Here is a 16386-nt window from a genome sequence, read left to right on the forward strand (position 1 = left end):
AAAGGCACTGCCTCTTTACCGACTGATGAAGAAGGCCGACAAGTTCGAGTGGACTCCAGAAGCTGATGCAGCGTTTGCCGAGCTAAAAGCTCTGCTCTCCACCCAGCCGGTGCTTGCTGCTCCAATCAGCAAAGAGCCTCTGTTGCTCTACATCGCAGCCACAGGACAAGTCGTCAGTACTGTGCTAACGGTCGAGCAGGAAGAAGAAGGTAAAGCTCTCAAAGTTCAGCGCCCAGTGTATTATTTGTCTGAAGTCTTGACTCCATCCAAGCAGAGATATCCTCATTATCAGAAGCTTGTGTATGGGATATACATGACCACAAAGAAGCTTGCTCATTATTTCTCTGACCATTCCATCACAGTCGTCAGCGACGCTCCACTATCAGAGATTTTGCACAACAGAGATGCAACTGGTCGAGTGGCCAAATGGGCGATTGAACTTCTTCCCCTTGATATCAAGTTTGAGGCAAAGAAAGCCATTAAGTCCCAGGCAATAGCAGATTTCCTCGCCGAGTGGATTGAACAGCAGCAGCCGACTGAAGTTCACTCGGAGCATTGGACCATGTTTTTTGATGGCTCTAAGATGTTGAATGGTTCCGGTGCTGGGGTTGTCCTAGTTTCCCCCAGAGGAGATAAGCTCAGATACGTGCTCCAGATTCACTTTGATTCCTCCAACAATGAGGCAGAGTATGAGGCCCTCCTATATGGGTTGCGCATGGCCATTTCACTCGGCGTCCGTCGCCTAATGGTCTATGGCGACTCGGATTTAGTGGTCAATCAGGTGATGAAAGAGTGGGACGTGAGAAGCCCAGCCATGACTGGATACTGTAGTGCAGTGAGGAAGCTGGAAAAGAAGTTCGAGGGGTTGGAGCTCCATCATATACCCCGACTGAAAAATCAAGCAGCTGATGATCTAGCAAAGATAGGTTCCAAGAGAGAAGCCATTCCGAGTGGTGTGTTCTTGGAACATATACACACTCCGTCAGTCAAAGAAGATCCTTTCACCGAAGAAACTCCGCAGCCCAAGAGTGCCACAGATCCGACTGAAGTTGAAGTCCCAGCGGTGGTCGACTTGATCATGGAGGTTTTGGTGGTCATTCCCGACTGGACGATTCCGTATGTCGCATATATCTTGAGGAAAGAGCTTCCGGAGGATGAGGAAGAGGCTCGACAGATCGTCCGTCGATCTAAGGCCTTTACCGTAATCAAAGGACAATTATACAGAGAAAGCGCGACTGGAGTCGGTCAGAAGTGCATAACACCAGAAGAAGGTCGACTCATCCTCAATGATATTCACTCGGGGACCTGTGGTCATCATGCGTCCTCTCGGACCATCGTGGCCAAAGCATACCGAGCCGGATTTTACTGGCCCAAGGCGAATGAAATGGCAAAAGAGATAGTGGATAAGTGCGAGGGATGTCAGTTCTACTCGAATATGTCGCACAAGCCTGCGTCAGCTTTGAAGACCATCCCACTCATCTGGCCTTTTGCAGTTTGGGGGCTGGACATGGTCGGTCCTTTGAGAACAGGACGAAGCGGTTTCACGCATGTGCTGGTGGCAGTCGACAAGTTCACCAAGTGGATCGAAGCTAAACCAATCAAGAGCCTTGACACCGGTACTGCTGTTAGCTTCATCAGGGAACTAATATTCAGATATGGAGTCCCGCACAGCATCATCACGGATAATGGGTCGAACTTTGACTCAGAAGAATTCAGAACTTTCTGCAACTCCCAGGGCACACGAGTCGACTACGCTTCAGTCGCCCATCCGCAGTCGAATGGACAAGCAGAGCGAGCTAATGGACTGATTCTTAAGCGATTGAAACCTCGACTGATGCGTGATCTCAAACACGCGGCTGGAGCTTGGGTCGACGAACTTCCTTCTGTACTCTGGGGACTGCGGACCACACCTAATCGGTCGACCGGAAGAACTCCATTCTTCTTGGTCTACGGAGCTGAAGCGGTCTTGCCGAGTGATCTTCTTCATAATGCTCCCCGAGTTGAAATCTACAACGAAGCAGAAGCTGAACAAGCGCGGCAGGACGCAGTCGACCTTTTAGAGGAAGAAAGGGAGATGGCTCTGATCCGTTCGACCATCTACCAACAAGATTTGCGCCGTTTCCACGCCAGAAATGTGAGAGGTCGAGCCTTCCAGGAAGGGGATTTGGTTCTCCGAGTGGATCAGCACAAACCACACAAGCTTGCTCCTTCTTGGGAAGGTCCCTTCATCGTCACCAAGGTCCTCCACAACGGGGTGTATCGTCTTTACAACGTCGAGCATAATATCGACGAGCCCCGAGCTTGGAACGCGGAGCTACTCCGCCCATTTTACACTTAAGTTTTATCACTCGGATAAGTTGCAATAAAGTACTTCTGTAGCTCATGGACATCAAAATAATAGTGTCATAGTTCCTCCATAATTTCTGTCACTTTTTATTTTTGTCCACATAAAACTCCCACCCAGTGGGTGGCTTAGCCGCGAATCCGTTTCGCCTAAGTTTGTAAAAATCCTACCGAGTGGTAAGCCAGCCTTCCACTCGGGGGCTTAGCTGCAGTCCAAGGACTCGCCTAAGTTTATCAAAATCCTACCGAGTGGTAAGCCAGCTTTCCACTCGGAGGCTTAGCTGCAGTGCAAGCACTCGCCTAAGTTATAAAAATCCTACCGAGTGAAGAGCAACCCTCTCACTCGGGGGCTTAGCTGCAGTCCAAGGACTCGCCTAAGTTTATCAAAATCCTACCGAGTGGTAAGCCAGCCTGCCACTCGGAGGCTTAGCTGCAGTGCAAGCGCTCGCCTAAGTTATAAAAGTCCTACCGAGTGAGGAGCAACCCTCTCACTCGGAGGCTTAGCTGCAGTGCAAGCACTCGCCTAAGTTATAAAAGTCCTACCGAGTGAGGAGCAACCCTCTCACTCGGAGGCTTAGCTGCAGTGCAAGCACTCGCCTAAGTTATAAAAATCCTACCGAGTGAAGAGCAACCCTCTCACTCGGGGGCTTAGCTGCAGCCCTGTGCTCGCCTAAGTTATAAAAATCCTACCGAGTGAGGAGCAACCCTCTCACTCGGAGGCTTAGCTGCAGTGCAAGCACTCGCCTAAGTTATAAAAATCCTACCGAGTGAAGAGCAACCCTCTCACTCGGGGGCTTAGCTGCAGCCCTGCACTCGCCTAAGTTATAAAAATCCTACCGAGTGAAGAGCAACCCTCTCACTCGGAGGCTTAGCTGCAGCCCTGTGCTCGCCTAAGTTATAAAATCCTACCGAGTGAAGAGCAACCCTCTCACTCGGGGGCTTAGCTGTAGTCCAAGCACTCGCCTAAGTTATCGAAATCCTACCGAGTGAAGAGTAAAACTTCTCACTCGGGGGCTTAGCCGCAGCCCTGTGCTCGCCTAAGTGGACTAAAGAATAAGTCGATTGCAGAAAGGCGCCTTGCTTTGAACCTGCAAAAGACGTTTTGAGCCGAAGGCAATCATATTCAAGCGCCAAATTCAAGTTTGAATCGGTATCTAAAGGAACCGAAAGTGCTCATGCGTCAAGCCCGTTAAGGTTTGTCGGTTACAATTCCACTCGGCATACCGAGGCAAATTTAAAACGTAGAGCCAGAAGAAGTTTTTTACCCCTCCTGTGGAGGGCTGGAAGGTGCAACAAATTCATCAAGGTCAATTCCGTCAGCGATCCGAGTGGCAGCTGCAAGGAAAGTCTCCATAAAGGACCTGAAGTCGTGCTTCTTTGTATTGGCCACCCGGAGGGCCGCCAGCTTCTCTTCTCGCGCATCTTTGCAGTGGACTCGGGCCAGACACAGAGCGACATCTGCACCACACCGAGCCGAGGACTTCTTCCACTCCTGCACTCGACCAGGGATCGTGTTCAAGCGGGCCATCAGCGACTCAAGGTCATTCTGAAGTGTCTCCTCAGACCAGAGCGTCGAGTCGATGCGAGATGTGGCGGCCTTCAGCCTTGCGAGATAGTCCACGACAGCTGCAACACGAGACTCCAGTCGGAAAACATCCATGGCAACTTCGTCGTTCACCGGAGAATTGACGGGGTCGAGGTTTGGCTCCAGTCGGCTGGTTTCTTCTTCAAAGTTTTGACAAAATTCTGCAAGGATGATCACTAAGTCAAGGGGATAGTCGAATGGAAAAAGCCACAATTGGAAATATTTGCCAAACATGGAGGTTTGCCTTCAAGCATAAGAAACAGCTTCTTGGCAAGGCCACTCAGGAAGGCCTCCAGTGCAGTTTTCTTCTCAGTCAATTTGCTGACTTGGTCGGTCAGGGCAGCTTTATCAGTTTTCAGTCGACTGACTTCCTTGTTGGCAATCCCAAGAGCAGCTTTCAGATTGGTATTGTCTTGTTCGAGCTTGGTGACTGAAGCTAACTTCTCGTCAGCAAGCTTGATCTTCTCAGCTAGCTCAAGGTCTTTCTTCTGCTGGGCCTCCCTTACCTTACCTGCAAGTTACAGCAAGATCAGATTCTGAAACAAGCAAGGGGAAAAGCAGTCGTCAGGGTCTCACCAAACATACCTTCGGTCTCCTCCTTTGCCTTTGTCAGTTTCTCCTAAACCAGCTTCAAGCTCAGCTCGACTTGAGTATGTTTTTGTTCCAGCTCTGAGTAGCGAGCCACAAGATCACAAGAGTTCTGTGAAGAATCAATCGACTAAATGTCAAAAATAATTCACTTCCAAGTGAAAAGGGAAAAACACAATGTTTCTAAGACTACAGCCGAATACAAGCATTCGACCGTAGTCTCGGGGACTACACCCAGTGGGTGCACTCAGCATGCCCCCACTAATCCTGTTGAAGACAAAGTCGACCAGTCGACCTCAAAAAAAAAGAAATGCATTCTCTAAGACTGTGATCAACTGCAAGCAGTCGACCACAGTCTCGGGGACTACACCCAGCGGGTGCACTCAGCGTGCCCCCACCGGTTTGTGAAATCCAGTCGACATAGTCGACTGAAAGAAAAATTGACATCATAAAGCCTAAGGCCGAATGCAAGCAGTCGACCTTAGCCTTGGGGACTACACCCAGTGGGTGCACTCAGCGTGCCCCCACCGGTTTGTGAAATCCAGTCGACCAGTCGACTGACGGAAAGATTGACATCATAAAGCCTAAGGCCGACTGCAAGCAGTCGACCTTAGCCTTGGGGACTACACCCAGTGGGTGCACTCAGCGTGCCCCCGCTAACACGGAGTTTATTTCGACACACCCAGTGGGGGACTGCTATAAATTCCGGAAAAGAAAAGTTTTTGGTAGCATATCCAACAGAACAAACAGCGGTCGACTGACCTGGACATTGCTTTGGAGGGCAGAGCTGGCGTCATAAGCTGCCTGGCTCGCGTCCCGGATGGTCTTCAGCTGCTCCATCATGAGTCCCGCCTGGCGTATTGCTTCCTTCGCTGCACCCGCTTGGTCCTCTGGGACATGGTGAGTCGTGAAGAGGGAGGGCTGCTGAGCACTCGTCAGTGGATTTGCGAAGGACACCGTGTGTCGAGTGGTGTTCTCTTCCTCCACAGTCAGAGTCTCAGGCACCATCACATCCTGAGGCACCTTACTGGCGGGCGTTTTCCGACTCTTCCTGCGTGCCAGTGGTTCTTCATCCTCGTCGTCGTCAGGAAGATTGATAACAGTATTGGGTGGAGCTGCGGAGAAGAATCAGGATCAGAGGTCGCGAGTCAGTCGACTAAAAACGGTGTTAAGAATACAGTACCTGGGTTCAAAGTTGCCGCATCCTCCATCTCGTGGTCATCGGCCCGGGCCGAGGTCTCAGAAGTAGCAGCACTGCAACTCCAAAGGATCAGTCGACTAACTTAAGCGTCGACCAGAGATAAAGTTCACACAGAATAAGAAAATATGAGCAGCACACTTACCCTGATATGGTGGGGATGGACACCTTCATCTTCGGCAAGAGCTTGATCGGCTTCGACGAGGCTGCCCTGGGCTGCTTCGGCGCCTTTTCAGTCGGCACCGGAGAGGTGGTCCGAGGGCGCTTGGTCGACTAAGTGGCGGTCGCAACCCCCTTACCACGTTCGGTCGAAGGATCGTGGACAAGCTTTGACCGCCTTTCTGAGCGCGGTGGTACGACCTCCTCCTCCTCTTCTTCTTCCTCCTCGACGTCGTCTTCATCACCGTCATCATCATCATCGTCGTCATCATCCTCTGCAACATCCGAGTCCCATTCCTCCTCTTCCTGGCTCTCGCCCCCGCTCGCCTCGCCCTCCTCAGTCGAAGCTTGTGCCCCATTGGGCATCGAGTACAGCTCGGTGAGGGCCTAGCAGATGCCCAGACAAGGATCAGTCGACCAGTCGACATGGTTAACAGAAATGAATACGATGAAGGCGCAGTGGAGAGCAGAGCAAGTGTACCTTGTTTGAGTCGCTGTTGTGGTCAAGTGGAGGAATCCTTCTGGCTCCGCGTGGGTTGTCCTTGTTTCCGGTGACGGCTGCCATCCATCTTTCCAGAGTGACATCATCGACTGCTTCTGGATGGACTCTAGTCTCGTCTTCGGTCCCACAGTACAACCACATGCAGTGGCTCCGGAACTGGAGAGGCTGGATGCGACGCCTGAGGAAAACCTCCAGGAGGTCCATGCCCGTCACTCCCTCCCGAACCAACTGCACCACGCGCTCCATCAACATCTTCACGTCGGCTTTCTCCTCCGGAATCAGCTTCAGAGGGGAAGGCTTGCTCACTCGGTCCATGGTGAACGGAGGAAGTCCACTCGACTGCCCTGGCGTCGACTGGACCTGGCAGTAGAACCAAGTCGACTGCCAGCCTCTGACGGACTCGGGAAAGGTCATGGGCGGGAAGGTGCTCTTATTCCTCACCTGAATCCCCAGGCCCCCGCACATTTGGACGACTCGGGTTCTCTCATCACCTGGGCTCGCCTTCTTCACGGTCTGAGATCGACACGTGAATATATGTTTGAACAAACCCCAGTGCGGTCGACAGCCCAAGAAACCCTCACACATGGACACGAACGCAGCAAGATAGGCAATGGAGTTTGGGGTAAAGTGGTGGAGCTGCGCTCCGAAGAAGTTCAAGAAGCCACGAAAGAAAACACTCGGCGGCAAGGAAAACCCACGATCAACATGAGTGGCCAAAAGCACACACTCACCCTCTTCTGGCTGGGGCTTCCACTCCTTCCCCGGAAGCCTCGCAGCTCCATGGGGGATCAAGCCCTCGTTGGCCATGTCGAGGAGGTCATTCTCCGTGATAGTCGACTGGATCCAGTCTCCTTGGACCCAGCCCTTCGGCAGGCGGGATCTGGACGAGGACCCTCCGCGGCTGGTGGATCTCCCCTTCGCCTTCTCCGACGCCGACGCCTTCTTTGCCCGCTCCAGCGCCGCCGTCTTCTCCTTGGCCATGGTCTCCGGCGAGATGCGCGAAAGGAAGTGGTGCGGGGGCGAGAGCGAGCACGCTGAGCAGGGAGGAAGGAAGCAGAGAGAGGGAGAGAATGCTAAAGCGCAACACAGAAATCCTTGCCGGGCACATTTATAAGGTCCCTTCCGAGTGGATGACAAGTGGGCCCGGTCGATCTAATCATATCTGGAGCAGTTATGCGGACGGGATACGTGGCGAAAAAGGCGGCGCGGAGATCGAGGCGTCCATGTCCCGTCCCATCCGAACGCCGCGGTCCGCCCCGCTTCGCGCGCGTCCCCAAATTTCGCATCCCGCAGAATCCGTGAACAGCAAATCAGTCTGTCAGGCGCGGTGTTTCCGGCGATCCATCGCTCGGAGATCGTCGAAGCCTGAAAGATCACTCGACACAAAAACAGAATGGATCAAGTCGACTGAAGGCAAGTTGTTTCCTGTCGACGAAGAGATTCTTTGGTACAGAACAGTGCACAACCGGAGCACAAAGGTTAATCGGAAATGACATCAACTCCTTCTTCACTCGAAGCCTCAATCCATTCGGGGGCTAATGATGGGGTTATGTACCTCGGGTAGGGTCATGGACCTGATCCAAGTAACTTACCCCAGGACATCCTTAGAAGAGGTCGCCTTCCAGTCGACCAACGAGGATTCACTCGACTGGCCTGAAGGACTCGACCACGAAGACTCACTCGTCCACCAGGAGGTCAAGAGGCACTCTGCACTGCAACGGCCTGTAATCAAGTAGACTTTATGATAGTAAAGGCACTTTATGTGGGGCGTTACCAGTAACGCCCCTGACTTAACTCACCTTAAACCCTCTCCTTCGTGGGCTGGCTGGGGTCCTGGCGTACTCTATATAAGCCACCCCCCTCCACAGGCAGAAGGGTTCGGCACCTTGTAGTTCATACACTCATAATCCACTCGACCGCCTCCGGGCTCCGAGACGTAGGGCTGTTACTTCTTCCGAGAAGGGCCTGAACTCGTACATCCTTTGTGCTTACAACCTCTCCATAGCTAGGACCTTGCCTCTCCATACCTACCCCCCACTCTACTGTCAGGCTTAGAACCACGACAGGAACCTATGCTGAAACATAACCTTCTCGTTGAAATTCTTGGGGATCCCCCTCCACCCAAGGGTGATCCCGTGTTTGAACTCAAACCTTCACCTGCTAATCTTAAGTATGCTTATATTGATGAAAAAGAAATATATCCTGTTATTATTAGTGCTAACCTTTCAGAGAAAGAAGAAGAAAGATTATTGAAAACTCTGAAGAAGCACCGAGCTGCTATTGGATATACTCTGGATGATCTTAAGGGCATTAGTCCCACGTTATGTCAACACAAAATTTCAGTGGAGAAAGATGCCAAACCAGTTAGAGATCCTCAAAGACGATTAAATCCCAAAATGAAGGAGGTGGTAAGAAAGGAGATTCTAAAATTCCTTGAGGCAGGTATTATTTATCACGCTGCTGATAGTGAATGGGTAAGCCCTGTCCATTGTGTCCCTAAAAAGGGAGGTATTACCATTGTTCCTAATGATAAAGATGAATTGATCCCGCAAAGAATTATTACAGGCTATAGGATGGTAATTGATTTCCGTAAGTTAAATAAAGCTACTAAGAAATATCATTACCCTTTACCTTTTATTGATCAAATGCTAGAAAGGCTATCCAAACACACACATTTTTGCTTTCTAGATGGTTATTCTGGCTTCTCTCAAATACCTATGTCCGCGAAGGATCAATCTAAAACTACTTTTACTTGCCCTTTTGGTACTTTTGCTTATAGATGTATGCCTTTTGGTTTATGTAATGCACCTGCTACCTTTCAAAGATGCATGATAGCTATATTTTCTGATTTTTGTGAAAAGATTTGTGAGGTATTCATGGATGACTTCTCCGTCTATGGATCCTCTTTTGATGATTGTTTCAGCAACCTTGATCGAGTTTTGCAGAGATGCGAAGACACTAGTCTCGTCCTGAATTGGGAAAAGTGTCACTTTATGGTTAATGAAGGCATTGTCTTGGGGCACAAGATCTCCGAGAGAGGTATTGAAGTTGATAAAGCCAAAGTGGATGCTATTGAAAAGATGCCATGTCCCAAGGACATAAAAGGTATAAGAAGTTTCCTTGGTCATGCCGGCTTTTATAGGAGGTTCATTAAGGACTTTTCTAAAATCTCTAGGCCTCTAACTAATTTATTGCAAAAAGATATTCCTTTTGTATTTGATGATGATTGTGTAGAAGAATTTGAAACACTTAAGAAAGCTTTGATCACTGCACCTATTGTTCAGCCACCTGATTGGAATTTACCTTTTGAAATTATGTGCGATGCTAGTGATTATGCTGTAGGTGCTATTTTAGGGCAAAGAGTCGATAAGAAATTGAATGTTATCTAGTATGCTAGTAAGACTCTTGATACTGCCCAGAGAAATTATGCTACCACTGAAAAAGAGTTCTTAGCAGTTGTGTTTGCATGTGATAAGTTTAGACCTTATATTGTTGATTGCAAAGTTACTATTCACACTGATCATGCTGCTATTAAATATCTTATGGAAAAGAAAGATGCTAAGCCTAGACTCATTAGATGGGTTCTCTTGCTCCAAGAATTTGACTTGCATATTATTGATAGAAAGGGAGCTGAGAACCCCGTTGCAGACAACCTATCTAGGTTAGAGAATGTTCTTGATGACCCATTGCCTATTAATGATAGTTTTCCTGATGAACAATTACCGGTTGTCAATGCTTCTCGTACTCCTCCTTGGTATGCTGACTATGCTAATTACATTGTTGCTAAATATATACCGCCTAGTTTCACATACCAGCAAAAGAAAAAGTTCTTTTATGATTTAAGACATTACTTCTGGGATGATCCACACCTTTATAAAGAAAGAGTAGATGGTATTATTAGACGTTGTGTGCCTGAGCATGAACAGGAACAAATCCTACGCAAGTGTCACTCTAAGTCCTATGGAGGACACCACGCTGGAGATAGAACTGCACACAAGGTACTACAATCTGTTTTTTATTGGCCTACTCTTTTCAAAGATGCTCATAAGTTTTTTTTATCTTGTGATGAATGTCAAAGAATAGGTAACATTAGTAGACGTCAAGAAATGCCTATGAATTATTCTCTTGTTATTGAACCGTTTGATGTTTGGGGATTTGATTATATGGGACCTTTTTCTGCCTCCAATGGTTATACACATATTTTAGTTGTTGTTGATTACGTTACTAAGTGGGTAGAAGCTATTCCAACTAGTAGTGTTGATCATAACACTTCTATTAAAATGCTTAAAGAAGTTATTTTTCCGAGGTTTGGAGTCCCTAGATATCTTATGACCGATGGTGGTTCACACTTTATTCATCGTGCTTTCCGTAAGATGCTTGCTAAGTATGATGTCAATCATAGAATGGCATCTCCTTATCACCTGCAGTGTAGTGGTCAAGTAGAGTTGAGCAATAGAGAGCTCAAATTAATTCTGCAAAAGACTGTGAATAGATCTAGAAAGAATTGGTCCAAAAAACTTGATGATGCATTATGGGCCTATAGAACTGCATACAAAAATCCTATGGGTATGTCTCCATATAAGATGGTTTATGGAAAAGCATGTCATTTACCTCTTGAACTTGAACATAAAGCATATTGGGCTATTAAAGAGCTCAACTATGACTTCAAACTTGCCGGTGAGAAAAGGTTATTTGATATTAGCTTACTTGATGAATGGAGAACCCAAGCATATGAGAATGCTAAGCTTTTTAAAGAAAAAGTCAAATGCTGGCATGATAAGAGGATACAAGAGCGTGAGTTTAACTTAGGAGATTATGTGTTATTATTCAACTCTCGTTTAAGATTTTTTGCAGGAAAACATCTCTCAAAATGGGAAGGTCCCTACGTTATCGAGGAGGTCGATCGTTCTAGTGCTATAAAAATCAACAACTTCGAAGGCATAAATCCGAGGGTGGTAAATGGTCAAAGAATTAAACATTATATTTCAGGTAATCCTATCAATGTTGAAACTAATATTATTGAAACCATAACCCCTGAGAAATACATAAGGGACACTTTCCAGAATGCTCCAGACTCCGAGAAGGCACAGGTACGTGGTACGGTAAGTAAACCGACTCCAAAACAACTCTAATGGAAATTTTTATCAGTTTTGGATTATTTAAGAATTTTAGGAAGAAAGAAGTAGTCTTAAAGGGACACGAGGCTCCCACGAGAGAGGAGGCCGCCCCCCTCCCCTGTAGGGCGCACCCCCCTGTCTCATGGGCACCTCGTGTGCCTCCCGGACTCTGTTTTCTTGTATGTTACGTATTTTGGTTGGTAAAAATTCATTATATATACTCTAGAAGGTTTTGACCACCGTATCACGCAAATATCCTCTGTTTTCGTTTCGAGCTGTTTCCGTTGCAGATTTAGAGCACCATGACTTCTCCCTCCTCCAAAAATGAAGACAAGGATGCTTGGCTATTGAAGATAGAGTTGAAAAGAGAGGAACCAGAAGAGATCAACAGGATGAAGGGATCAAGAAGGCCATGGAGGTTCAAGCTCTGGTGGTGAAAGAAGAAGACATCCCTCAACCTTTACCTAACCTTTTCATTCCAACAGAGATTGAAGCTTTCAAGATGATTGAATTAGCCCGCAGACAAAACAAGTATCTCACACAGGAGAATATTTTGCTAAAGATCATATTGCTGGGCTCAAGGGCATTATCCACAAGTTGGAGGAGCTTTTACGCTCGATGTGCGATTATCCACCGTCATCATCACTACCTCCATCACCTCCGAAGAAATAATCACTTGGGTATGGGCACTCCCCTTGGCAACTGCCAAGCTTGGGGGAGGTGCCCTGGTATCGTATCACCATCACACTCCTATTTTTACCGCTTTATTTAGTTTGATCCTTTTAGTAGTATCTTGATCTAGTAGTTTGAAGTTTTGATATCAAGTAGTTTTGAGTTTTGCTTTGTGATCTCTTTATGTAATCGAGTCCGTGTGCTATCTATAATAAAGATTAGTGTTGAGTCAAGGGCTTTGCTATGTTGCTATGATCTTGAGAAAGTAGAAAGAACGAAAGAGTTCATATTGATCTTATGGATAGTAATAGCTTCACACATAGAAAGTATGAGGCATAAAAATTGTTGAGAGTTGATGAACGTAGCCTTGGTCATTGTTGCAATTAATAGGAAGTGATAAGGAAAGAGGGGTTCACATATAAATATATTATCTTGGACATCTTTTATGATTGTGAAGCACTCATTAAGTATGACATGCGAAAAGAGTTGACGTTGGACAAGGAAGACAACGTAATGGTTTATGTTTTCCGACATCTCAGTTAAAGTATATTGTCATTGACCTTCCGAACATGTTGAGCTTGCCTTTCCCCCTCATGCTAGCCAAATTCCTTGCACCAAGTAGAGATACTACTTGTGCTTCCAAATATCCTTAAACCCAGTTTTGCCATGAGAGTCCACCGTACCTACCTATGGATTGAGTAAGATCCTTCAAGTAAGTTGTCATCGGTGCAAGCAATAAAAATTGCTCTCTAAATATGTATGACTTATTAGTGCAGAGAAAATGAACTTTGTACCAACTTGTTGTGGAAGTAATAAAAGCGACAGACTGCATAATAAAGGTCCACATACAAGGGGCAATATAAAGTGACGTTCTTTTGCACTAAGATTTTATGCATCAACCCTAAACATGCATGACAACCTCTGCTTCCCTCTGTGAAGGGCCTATCTTTTAATTTATGTTTTTACTTTATGCTTGAGTCAAGATGATCCTCACCTTTCCCTTTTTCATTTTATCCTTTGGCAAGCTCCTCGTGTTTGAAAGATCATGATACATATATCCAATTGGATGTAAGTTGGCATAGGCTATTATTGTTGACATCACCTAAAGGTGAATATGTTGGGAGGAAACACAATAAGCCCCTATCTTTCTCAGTGTCCGGCTGAAACTCTATAACCACAAGTATTGCGTGATTGTTAACAATTATAAGAGACTACGAGATAGTTGAGTATGTGAGCTTGCTGAAAAGCTCTATTATTGACTCTTTCCGATGTTACGATAAATTGCAATTGCTTCAATGACTGAGATTATAGTTTGTTAGTTCCCAATGAAGTTTTTGAACCATACTTGACATTGTGAATTGCTTATTACTTGAGCATAGGAAATCATATGACAAAATCTATATATGTTGTTGTTATTAGAATGATCATGATGCCCTCATGTCCGTATTTTATTTTTATCGACACCTCTATCTCTAAACATGTGGACATATTTTTCGATTTCGGCTTCCGCTTGAGAACAAGCGAGGTCTAAGCTTGGGGGAATTGATACGTCTATTTTGCATCATGCTTTTATATCAATATTTATTGCATTATGGGCTGTTATTACACATTATATCTCAATACTTATGGTTATTTTGTCTTATTTTACAAGGTTTACCATGAAGAGGGGGAATGCCGGCAGCTGGAGTCCTGGCTAGAAAAGGAGCAAACATTGGAAACCTATTCTGCACAACTCCAAAAGTCCTGAAACTCCATGAAACAACTTTTTGGATTTAATAAGAATTTATGAGCGAAAGAAATAGGCCAGGGGCCCACACCCTGTCCAGGAGACAGGGGGCGCGCCCTCCCTGTAGGGTGCGGCCCCCTATCTCCTAGGCCCCCTGGTGTGCCTCCGGCGTCCATCTTCTGCTATATCATCACTTCTACCCTGGAAAAATCATGGGCAAGCTTACGGGACGAAACTCCGCCGCCACGAGGCGGAACCTTGCCGGAATCAATCTAGGGCTCTGGCGGAGCTGTTCTACCGGGGACACTTCCCTCCGGGAGGGGAAATTCATCACCAACGTCATCACCAACGATCCTCTCATCGGGAGGGGGTCAATCTCCATCAACATCTTCACCAGCATCATATCCTCTCAAAACCCTAGTTCATCTCTTGTATCCAACCTTGTATCAAAACCACAAATTGGTACCTATGGGTTGCTAGTAGTGTTCATTACTCCTTGTAGTTGATGCTAATTGGTTTACTTGGTGGAAGATCATATGTTCAGATCCTTCATGCATATTATTACTCCTCTGATTATGAACATGAATATGCTTTGTGAGTAGTTACGTTTGTTCCTGAGGACATGGGTGAAGTCTTGCTATTAGTAGTCATGTGAATTTGGTATTCGTTCGATATTTTGATGAGATGTATGTTGTCTTTCCTCTAGTGGTGTTATGTGAACATCGACTACATGACACTTCACCATTATTTGGGCCTAGAGGAAGGCATAGGGAAGTAATAAGAAGATGATGGGTTGCTAGAGTGATAGAAGCTTAAACCCTAATTTATGCGTTGCTTCGTTAGGGGTTGATATGGACCCATATGTTTAATGTTGTGGTTAGGTTTACCTTAATACTCCTTTTTGTAGTTGCGGATGCTTGCAATAGGGGTTAATCATAAGTGGGATGCTTGTCCAAGTTAGGACAGTACCCAAGTGCCGGTCTACCCACATATCAAATAATCAAAGTACCGAACGTGAAGCTTACGAACGTGATGAAAACTAGATTGACGATAATTCCCAATGTGTCCTCAGGAGCTCCTTCTTCATTATTAGAATTTGTCCAGGCTTATCCTTTGCTACATAAAGGATTGGGCCACCTTGCTGCACTTTATTTACTTTGTTTACTTTTTGCTCGTTACCATTTATCTTATCACAAAACTATCTATCACCTACTATTTCAGTGCTTGCAGAGAAAACCTTACTGAAAACCGCTTATCATTTTCTTCTGCTCCTCGTTGGGTTCGACACTCTTACTTATCGAAAGGACTACTATAGATCCCCTATACTTGTGGGTCATCAGGGGCAAAAGCCCAAGTGGGATTCAGCCCCACTTGGGGCACCTCCTGGCTGCCTCCCCTCTCCCCCACCTATATATATGTGGGAGGGGGCGCCACACATAACCACGACAATCTCTTAGCCGTGTGTGGCGCCCCTCTCCATAGTTTCATCCCTCAGTCATATTTTCATAGTGCTTAGGCAGAGCCCTGCGAAGATAGCATCACCACTACCATCAACACGCCGTCGTGCTACCGGAACTCGTCTACTACTTCGTCCGTCTTGCCGGATCAAGAAGGCGAGGACGTCACCGAGCTGAACGTGTGCTGGACACGGAGGTGTCTGTAACGCCCCAGATTCGATGCTCCAGGTGTCTTCCAGTTATTCGCCATTGTTGCCATGTCATTTGCTTGTGTGTTGCATTTTATCATGTCATCATGTGCATTTCATTTTGCATACGAGTTCGTCTCATGCATCCGAGCTTTTTCCCCGTTGTCCATTTTGCAATCCGGCACTCCTATGCCCTCCGGCGTTCCCCTTTTGTATCCTGTTGTGAGCGGGTGTTAAACTTTCTCAGAATGGCCCAAGGTTTCCCAAGCGGCCTTGGTATACCACCGATAGACCGCCTATCAAGTTTCGTTCCATTTGGAGGTCGTTTGATACTCCAACGGTTAACCGGGTAACCGTAAAGGCCTCTTTTGTGTGCAGCCCAACACCCCTCCAAAGTGACCCAATAACCCATCCTAACCCCTTCCATGCTCTCGGTCGTTCGATCACGATCGAGTGGCCGAAAACCGCACCCCATTTGGAGTCTCCTAGCTCCCTCTACCTATATGTTAGCCCTCCTCGTCCAAATTCGCAGCCCAAACACTAGCCTCCTCTTCCTCCGTGCCGCCAGACGTTTCTTCCCCGCCGCACCGGACATGTCCGCCGCCACCTCAGCGAATCGGGCGCCGCCACGTGTCCCCGTGCCACGCCCTCTCTCTCCTCCCTCCGCCGCCAGGCCCATCGGGGCCCGAATCTGGCCCGCCCGGCCCGTGACTGCGCCGTCGCAGCCCGCGAGGGCCCGAGCGCCCCCGCGCCTCCCGCTCCCGATCTGGATCGAGGGGAGGACCCCTCGACCCTGAGCCCTCGTCGTCGCCGCCAGCCTCCACCACCGCCGGCGCGCCTCCGCCACTCTC

This window comes from Triticum aestivum, chromosome 5B, assembly GCF_018294505.1.
Source record: "Triticum aestivum cultivar Chinese Spring chromosome 5B, IWGSC CS RefSeq v2.1, whole genome shotgun sequence".
Lineage (NCBI taxonomy): Eukaryota > Viridiplantae > Streptophyta > Magnoliopsida > Poales > Poaceae > Triticum > Triticum aestivum.